Genomic DNA, 7,500 nt, shown 5'->3' with positions numbered 1-7,500 from the left:
ATGGATTTAAATATCTGCTTTCGCCATATAATGGTAAGTAATAGAAGTATAATAATGCTAACGGTAAATGGGAAAATATCGATGGAAACGAAAATACAATTTGCAATTGTCTGTGATGTGACCAAAAGTCACACAATCAATATGACGAAATGGGCGTCGATAACTCGCCATGTGAAGCCTTAAGTTTATTTATCGCGTCCCTGGAAACCTGTTTCACATCCATGCATAAATAACGAGGCTCTGCGCCGCTCAAGACACGGCAAAGGCGACTTTTCTGCATAAACTGCGAGCAGCGCTTTCCCCTTTGTGCTTGCACAGCTCTATAAGAAACAATAATTTCACACTGAACACTGAAATATTGATTTCAATTAAGTGGTGATGAGGAATGCCGTGTAATTACGTTTAAAGGAACTGTAAGAGTTATTACAGACTGCTGTTACATCTTTTTTTTAAATTGGGATAAATGCTTGGTTCTGCTTCATAAAAAGTGCAAATAATGGAATTTGTGCGTACATTTTTGTAAAGATGATTTATATACTCAGCCAACATAATTCTTGTTCCCTAAGTAAGATCACAAACGATGCTTTAAGGATAACATAAACAAAACATTGAGAGCCACGAAATATTTACCTTTCTCAGAATGGCACGGTCCCGCAGTAAGCGTAATGAAACAGAAGCAACATTGACTCGTGCCATTTGCCTTCTACTTAATTCTAAGGTAACCGACCGCCATTCAAAAAGAAAAAAAAAAAGTCATACAGCGAGCCAACCAAACTAATTTTTTTGATTAACGACGACCATTACGACAATTATAAGTGAAGTGCGTGCGGAGTGCGTGGCGTGCGCGTTTCCATGGCGACGGCGTGGCCGCCCGGCTGCCCCGCCGACGGCGTCTTACTCCAGCTCAGACGGCGGCGCCTCGACCACGCTTCGCTGCCTACGTGAGTTCCCGGCGATCGTTTCGCTTACTTTGGATGTCACTTTTCATTGTCTGCTGGCGGGGTGTCATGTCATCACTGGTGGACTGAAAACGAGTGCATATGTGCTTGCATTTTCTATTATCAAAAAGAGTTTGTGGAAGATCCTGGCGTAAAGCAGTAAGTTGTTATCGCAGAGTATATTGCTGTGAACCACGTGCATGCTGTGGATGTGGCGACGCGTACAAGAATAATGATAATTGCAGTGACCAGTACTTGCAGTAAATTATGATTCTTTTTGTTTTTTTTTACTTATCTTTTGTTTTAGTTATGCCGTTGTGATTGTTACTTTCGGACAAGGAACTTCCGACGTGCCGAGACAGATAGTTCACAATGCGGAAAAGAGCAGGTGTAAAAAATAACAGTAATTACCTGCTGCATCGTGGTTAGACACTGGAACAAAGCACGCTAACAAACGCTTAGGATAATTGTCACTGTCTATTATACATTTGTGTTGAACTCTCTAATATCTTATTTCCGCCTTGTACTTGTGCCGTCGCTGAATAGCTGTGCCGGGGCTGTCAAACAACCATCTTGGCCAAAGCAGTTTACGCCGGTTTCGAGTAAATGTCAATTAAGGGTCATTCTTTTTTTCATCATTTTCATAAGCGTACATTTTATCTTTCCCAAGACCCTACAGAGTGACTTGAAGTGACTTGAAGGATGCCCTGTCTTCGTCCATCGAGCTTTCACCATTAGAATAAAATTAATGTGTCCAAGTGTCTCTGTGTTGGAAATAGATAATCTCATCAGCCACACATCTTCCAGTCTTGATTTTGGCTGCGCGATACGAAGGCAACAAATAATAAGTAATTCTTAATTATATCAGGATCGTCATTTTTATGGTGTTCTAAAAAACGTTCGCCTGAGCTTAACCTCCCACCCCCCAGAGTACGATTACGAAAATGCTGAAAAAGATGAATGACCCTTCAGCCAACTGCTTCATCAGGTTTATAATTTACAATATGTCTGCCGTGACCATAATAATCACGTGCTGCATGATTATTACCAGTGCAGACAACGCAATCGTTATCCACTCTGATCAAGCCCAGTGCTAGCATTAACCACATGACACTATCAGCACCAATCATCGAAGGATTGACTGAGCTTGATGGAAGGCCGTGGCCACAAGTGACCAGTGATGTACTCAGCCTGTGCTGTCACCCTAATAATCGAAGGTATTTGGCTGGTTTAAAAAAAGGGTTTTAGCATAGACCAGCATTGGATAATTTGCATCGAATCCCAAGAAATAAATGAATGCCTTTGTCGCTAACATCAATAGGTCGATGGGTCGATTGACTAGGATCAACTACGGAGGTTAGGAAATGAAGTGACAGATGTTCGCCAAGCGCCCCATCCCGTGGGCGAGCCGTCGGACAGGGCGTGATTGCGGCAGAGAATGACAGGGCGGCGAGGGCGGCAAAAAAGGTCCCGAGTCCGTGGCGCTTCTCCTCAAATGTTCACTTGCTCTGCGTCCACGTGTGCGTGGGCGGTGCACAAAGTTACCACTTCTCTTCTACATGTGTCTATCTGTCTAGATTTGTCTCTATCGATTTATTCACACCAATATTTATATCTTCAAATGTCAATAGCCATCGACCCACTAGTAAAGGTGACTAAGAAAAATATAATGATACAAAGAAATTTGATACAAGAGGAAATAAGTTAGTTCCATGACAAAATTATATATGCATACATCCATATGACACATGCATACACACACATACATACGCACACATGCACACGCACACGTACACGCACACACGCACACGCACACGCACACGCACACGCACACGCACACGCACACACACACACACACACACACACACACACACACACACACACACATATATATATATATATATATATCTTACAAAAACAACTAAATTCTAGTACGTGGTACAATGAGTCTGTCCAAAGTTAGGTCTTGAATGTCACGCAAACTTATCGGATTCTGTAATTAATGTGGGCATATTTTACATTAGGCTTATAGAAAAAACTCAGAACCTCAAAATAGCATTACTTGCCCAAGAAAAGCACTTGATCGTTCCAAAGAGAGACTGGGAAATGGAGCATCTGGGCTGCCTCCTTTGCCTCCCTAGGCTGGTCCCTTAACCGCCAGTTGTCCAAAAGCTGACCAGATCATTAAAACAAAACAATAGACCAATAGAGTTATGGCCTTTAATTATATATATCTTCATATTAACTCCAAGTCTTCTTGAATTATTCCTAAACCTTGTGTGTGTGTCTGCCGTCCGCCTCCCACGTAAAGTGTCTAAATCCACTCGTCAAGATTGAGTGAAATATCAAGAAAGGCCTTGTACTATGTGTGAAGATATTGTGAAGAGATGATTATCAGTAATAAAAATGCTTTAGTGAAAACAGAAAGTTTAAACGACACTGGAAAAAAAAACAGCAGCGGAGAGACTGTAGAATATGCTTCAGATAAAAAGAAGCAAGTTCTATCCTGAGCGACATGTATATTTTTTTAGATTATCATTGAAAAACAAATATACAAAAAATAACCATGGACGGAATTGTTCTGCTGGTTAGAGATATTCCATGCTACTATATACCGTCTCAATTTTTAACAGAAGGCAAATTAAAAGTACGGAGTTATACTGCAAAAAAGGAACAGGGGGCTAATAGATCAGGTATCGAAGCTGACTGTCAGCTTCCCACAAAAAGAAGTTGTAATGAAATTTCTTGTCGAGGCCGCGATTTCGGCATCTCGTGCGAACTGCTCTCGACGATAACATCTGGGTCAATATGACAATTATCTAGGAAGCAACACCGACATGATGTGTAAAAATGACACTACGTAATTTGCAGCGGTGTCAGTGTGTCAGTTATGTGATTATGAAATAAACGTTGACATTTCCTGGATCATTTCACGCAGTGAAACCAGCTTATGGGGCTAAATAACACGACGGCAAGTGATATAAAAGTCAATAATATACAGTGCCCTGATCAGTCGCACTTTCTACTGGTGCTGCTGCAGTCTGACAGGCAGGGTTGGGTGACAAATGGCAAACTCACGATGCAAAACCAAGAACCAGAGGGAGACGTCGTTGCAGAAATAAAGAAGAATCAACAGTAGCGACGACAGGATGGCCGGTGGCAGTAGACAAAGGCATGGCGGGAGGTAATAAGGCCTTCCGGGGGAGAGGGGCGCGGGAGGGGCGCCCGTGTTATCGAGGGGCTTCAGGGTCCCTTTACACGCGACGCCTCCCCTCCCCTCTTTATTTTACACCTGCTCCATGACCGCTGATTATTCCTTCCTACTGTTACTTACCCTCACTGAAGTGTTTACCCTTTACTGTGTCCCATTTATCACCATGAAAGACTGCCACTGTGCAGCAACCATTAACTTTTAGCCTTCGACGTCCCTTCGCCAATCACATTGTGAAGTGCCTCGCAGTCCCCTGCCACCAGGCCGGTACTGACGAATATGTCTTTGCCTTGACTGCGGTATTATCAGGAGGATAGTGGCGCCATGTTGGCGCAGAGAGGCAAGAGCAGAGTGACACAAGGTGGAAACAGAGAAAAAGAGGACACGCCAAGCACTGCCTGTGCGTGACTGTTCATGCACACCAGGGATGGCCATTGACCCAAACAGAGGTCTCATACTTCGCAGTAATGCTTCCGAACAATTTCATCCACATTTCCAGTTGCCAGCAAGAATGATAATTATATGTAAGTGTACCTCGTGCTATTTCTGTCTTAGCCCTTTCGCTCTCATTTCCGTTAATTTCTTCTTATTTTTTCAAGCAGCTTCGAGTGCTGTATATTTCATTAGATGTTGTAACGTTTCCTCTTCAAGGTATATTCTAATTCGTACTTTCGAAACCCTTTTCCTTCCTGCCGCCATCCAGTCGTGGAATAGATAATCACGACTTCACTAACCCATATTGACTCTTCTACATATAATCTTAAAAGAAGTGTTCTCGGCTTCCTATTTACACTATTCTGGGCCCCATTAGATAATCTAAATTGAAGTTCAAGTAGCTGAAGGAGCTAAACTGAATAAAGGAAGGCGGTGGTTTACGGCTTCAGTTAGCGCAGGAAGTCCTCCCCAAGAGCCGGACCGCAAGTCTTCGCACGCTCTCAATCTGCTAAAGGAACCATTATGTCCTCGGAGGTGTCAAGGACGTGCATGAGTCGCTGTTGATAATCGCCGCCAGCAACAGTTCCTCCGATTAGAGCATCAGTTCGATACATAGCAATTAGCGAGCACGGAAGACGTAGCTGGACCAGGTGGAGCGAGACTGAAGGCGCGGGACGATTTCTTTCACGCAGTGAGTGCAGTTATGCAACTCGGGTGCCAAAGGTTCTTAACATATGCATATGTATATAGATACACACGCATATACACACACACACATACACACACACACACATACACACACACACACACACACACACACACACACACACACACACACACACACACACACACACACACATATATACATATATGTATATATATTATATATATTATATATATTATATATATATATATATTGTATATATATTATATATTGAATACATATGGATAGAGATATAGATATATAGATATAGAGAGATATAGACTGATATAGGTAGACAGATATATAAACAGATATATGCAGCCACACACTTGTATACGTGCTCGAAAAAGCCGCAATATCCAGTCGACTGCAACCCCAAGCAAGGCTGACCTTTCAATATTTTTTAGAAGCTAAATTCAAGTTTTCTTTTCACTCACTTCTTGGAAGCTTTATTTCCTGCAATATTCATCCTTGCTTACAAGCGTAGAGGGAATGCTAACGTAGCACCTAATTTATAATTTATATAGTCGGTGCTGTATTGGCATATAACAAAAATTACAAAACTAGTAACACAATAACAAAAGAAATTATAACAATGAAAATAACATAAATAACTATGACGAAAATAATGATACTGTCACTAATGCTGATGTTCAGATGGTAAGAGTAATTATTAATATTTATTTTTGTTGTTGTTGTTTTGCTATTGTTGTTATTATTATTATTATCATTAGTATTTTGTTATTATTATCATAATTATTATTATCATTATTATTACTATTATTATTGTTATCACAATAGGCCGTATACGGAGCCACACTGAAAATTCGAGAAATATACCGCCAGAGGGTGTCAGTGTAAGTCAAGAGAAAGAGAAAGAGAAAAAAGAAAATTATCAGATATTAACGTCGTGAAGACATATCAGCTGAACTCTTAAACTTACTAAAAGTTGGATAAGTTTCAATTTCGGGAGGCAATCTGTTCCAGAGCCTAAAGATAGCAGTTAAAAGCATCTAGAAAACTGAGATACAGACGGTCGACTTGTGTCAAATGTTACTGGACTGAGGGTTTTAGAAATTCCAGTAACTCTTGCAGGTTAATAGAATCAGGTAAAAACTTATAGAGGGGATGTGAATTATCGTCTTCAGTCTTGTATGAGATTGAAAGAGCCCCAAAATCCCTACGATACCCAGTGTTAAAGTCTAAGTCAGACAGGAGAAATTTAATGGTATTAAAAGGACGGTGGAGGAGTCTTACGTGTGACTCTGCAGCAGTTAACCACACATGAGAACAATACTCAAATGAGGCAGAATGAAAGAAAAGAAGCTGGGAGTAATGTCTTCATAAATATTCTTGCACTTGCGAATGATGCCTAACTTAGATGAAACTGCCCGGGCCATATTCCTAATCTGTCATTCAAATGTAAGCTTTGAATCAAGGAGTACACTTAAGAGCTTCAGATTATCCACTGAAGTATTTAAGGCTCCATTAATCAGACTTGGATGCTGAGGCAACTGCGTTCTACCGACTCACAATAATTTCCTTCAATTTGGTTGGATTTAATGTCATGCCCCACCGAGAGCACCACGACTGAATTATCAAGTCTACAGTGAGGCTGTCAGCTACTATTCGCCTAGTTGCCGGAGAAGCCAGCATACTAGTAATGTTGGACCACATCGCCTGTATGTAAAATGAAGAGCAAAGGGCCAAGAACTACTCAGAGGAACTCCAGAAGACACGCGGGAATATCAGTTAAAACTACCATCAACATGAACACGCTGCTATCTACCTATTAAACATTCAGTTAAAATACTTGAAACTTTACCACTAACAGACTGTGACACTAAAATCCAGAGAGACAAGACTTGACTCATGACCTTTACCGAAAGCAGACTGCTTTTCATGCACCAACATGAGCAATGCATCATTGCAGCCGAGTCCCTTTCTCTCTGGAGGAAACGGTCTCAAACATAAAGAAAGATGTTTGACCAGCAAACGTTCAAAAACCTTGGATGAGATTGTTGTAACTGAAATGGGCCTGTAGTCAGTAGGTGAAGACTGTAGTGGGCCTTAGGAATAGGGGAACATTACCTAAGCGCCAGCACTCTGAAAGTGACCCTTGGCGGACTAAAAGGCGTAAGATAACAGATAAATTAGGAGCTAATTGACCATTTAGTCTTTTTAAATCAGAGGAAACAAGCCATCCCTATTAG

At 41.2% G+C, this 7,500-nt stretch overlaps 1 protein-coding gene across 1 annotated transcript in view; it reads left to right on the top strand.

Annotated features, from left to right (window-relative positions):
* The first annotated feature begins 911 nt into the window (after positions 1 to 911).
* The window catches only part of LOC125041807 (caveolin-1-like), a 54,064-nt gene continuing 47,475 nt past the window's right edge, over positions 912 to 7,500 (top strand). Inside the window, exon 1 of the mRNA XM_047637120.1 lies at positions 912 to 941. The gene's annotated coding sequence lies outside the window, so the exon portion shown is untranslated. The remainder of the gene's footprint in view (positions 942 to 7,500) is intronic.

Source organism: Penaeus chinensis, chromosome 31 (genome assembly GCF_019202785.1).
Source record: "Penaeus chinensis breed Huanghai No. 1 chromosome 31, ASM1920278v2, whole genome shotgun sequence".
In the NCBI taxonomy this organism is placed as follows: Eukaryota; Metazoa; Arthropoda; class Malacostraca; order Decapoda; family Penaeidae; genus Penaeus; species Penaeus chinensis.
Note: the sequence above shows the minus strand (reverse complement) of the source record. Positions and strands in the feature narration are given on the sequence as shown.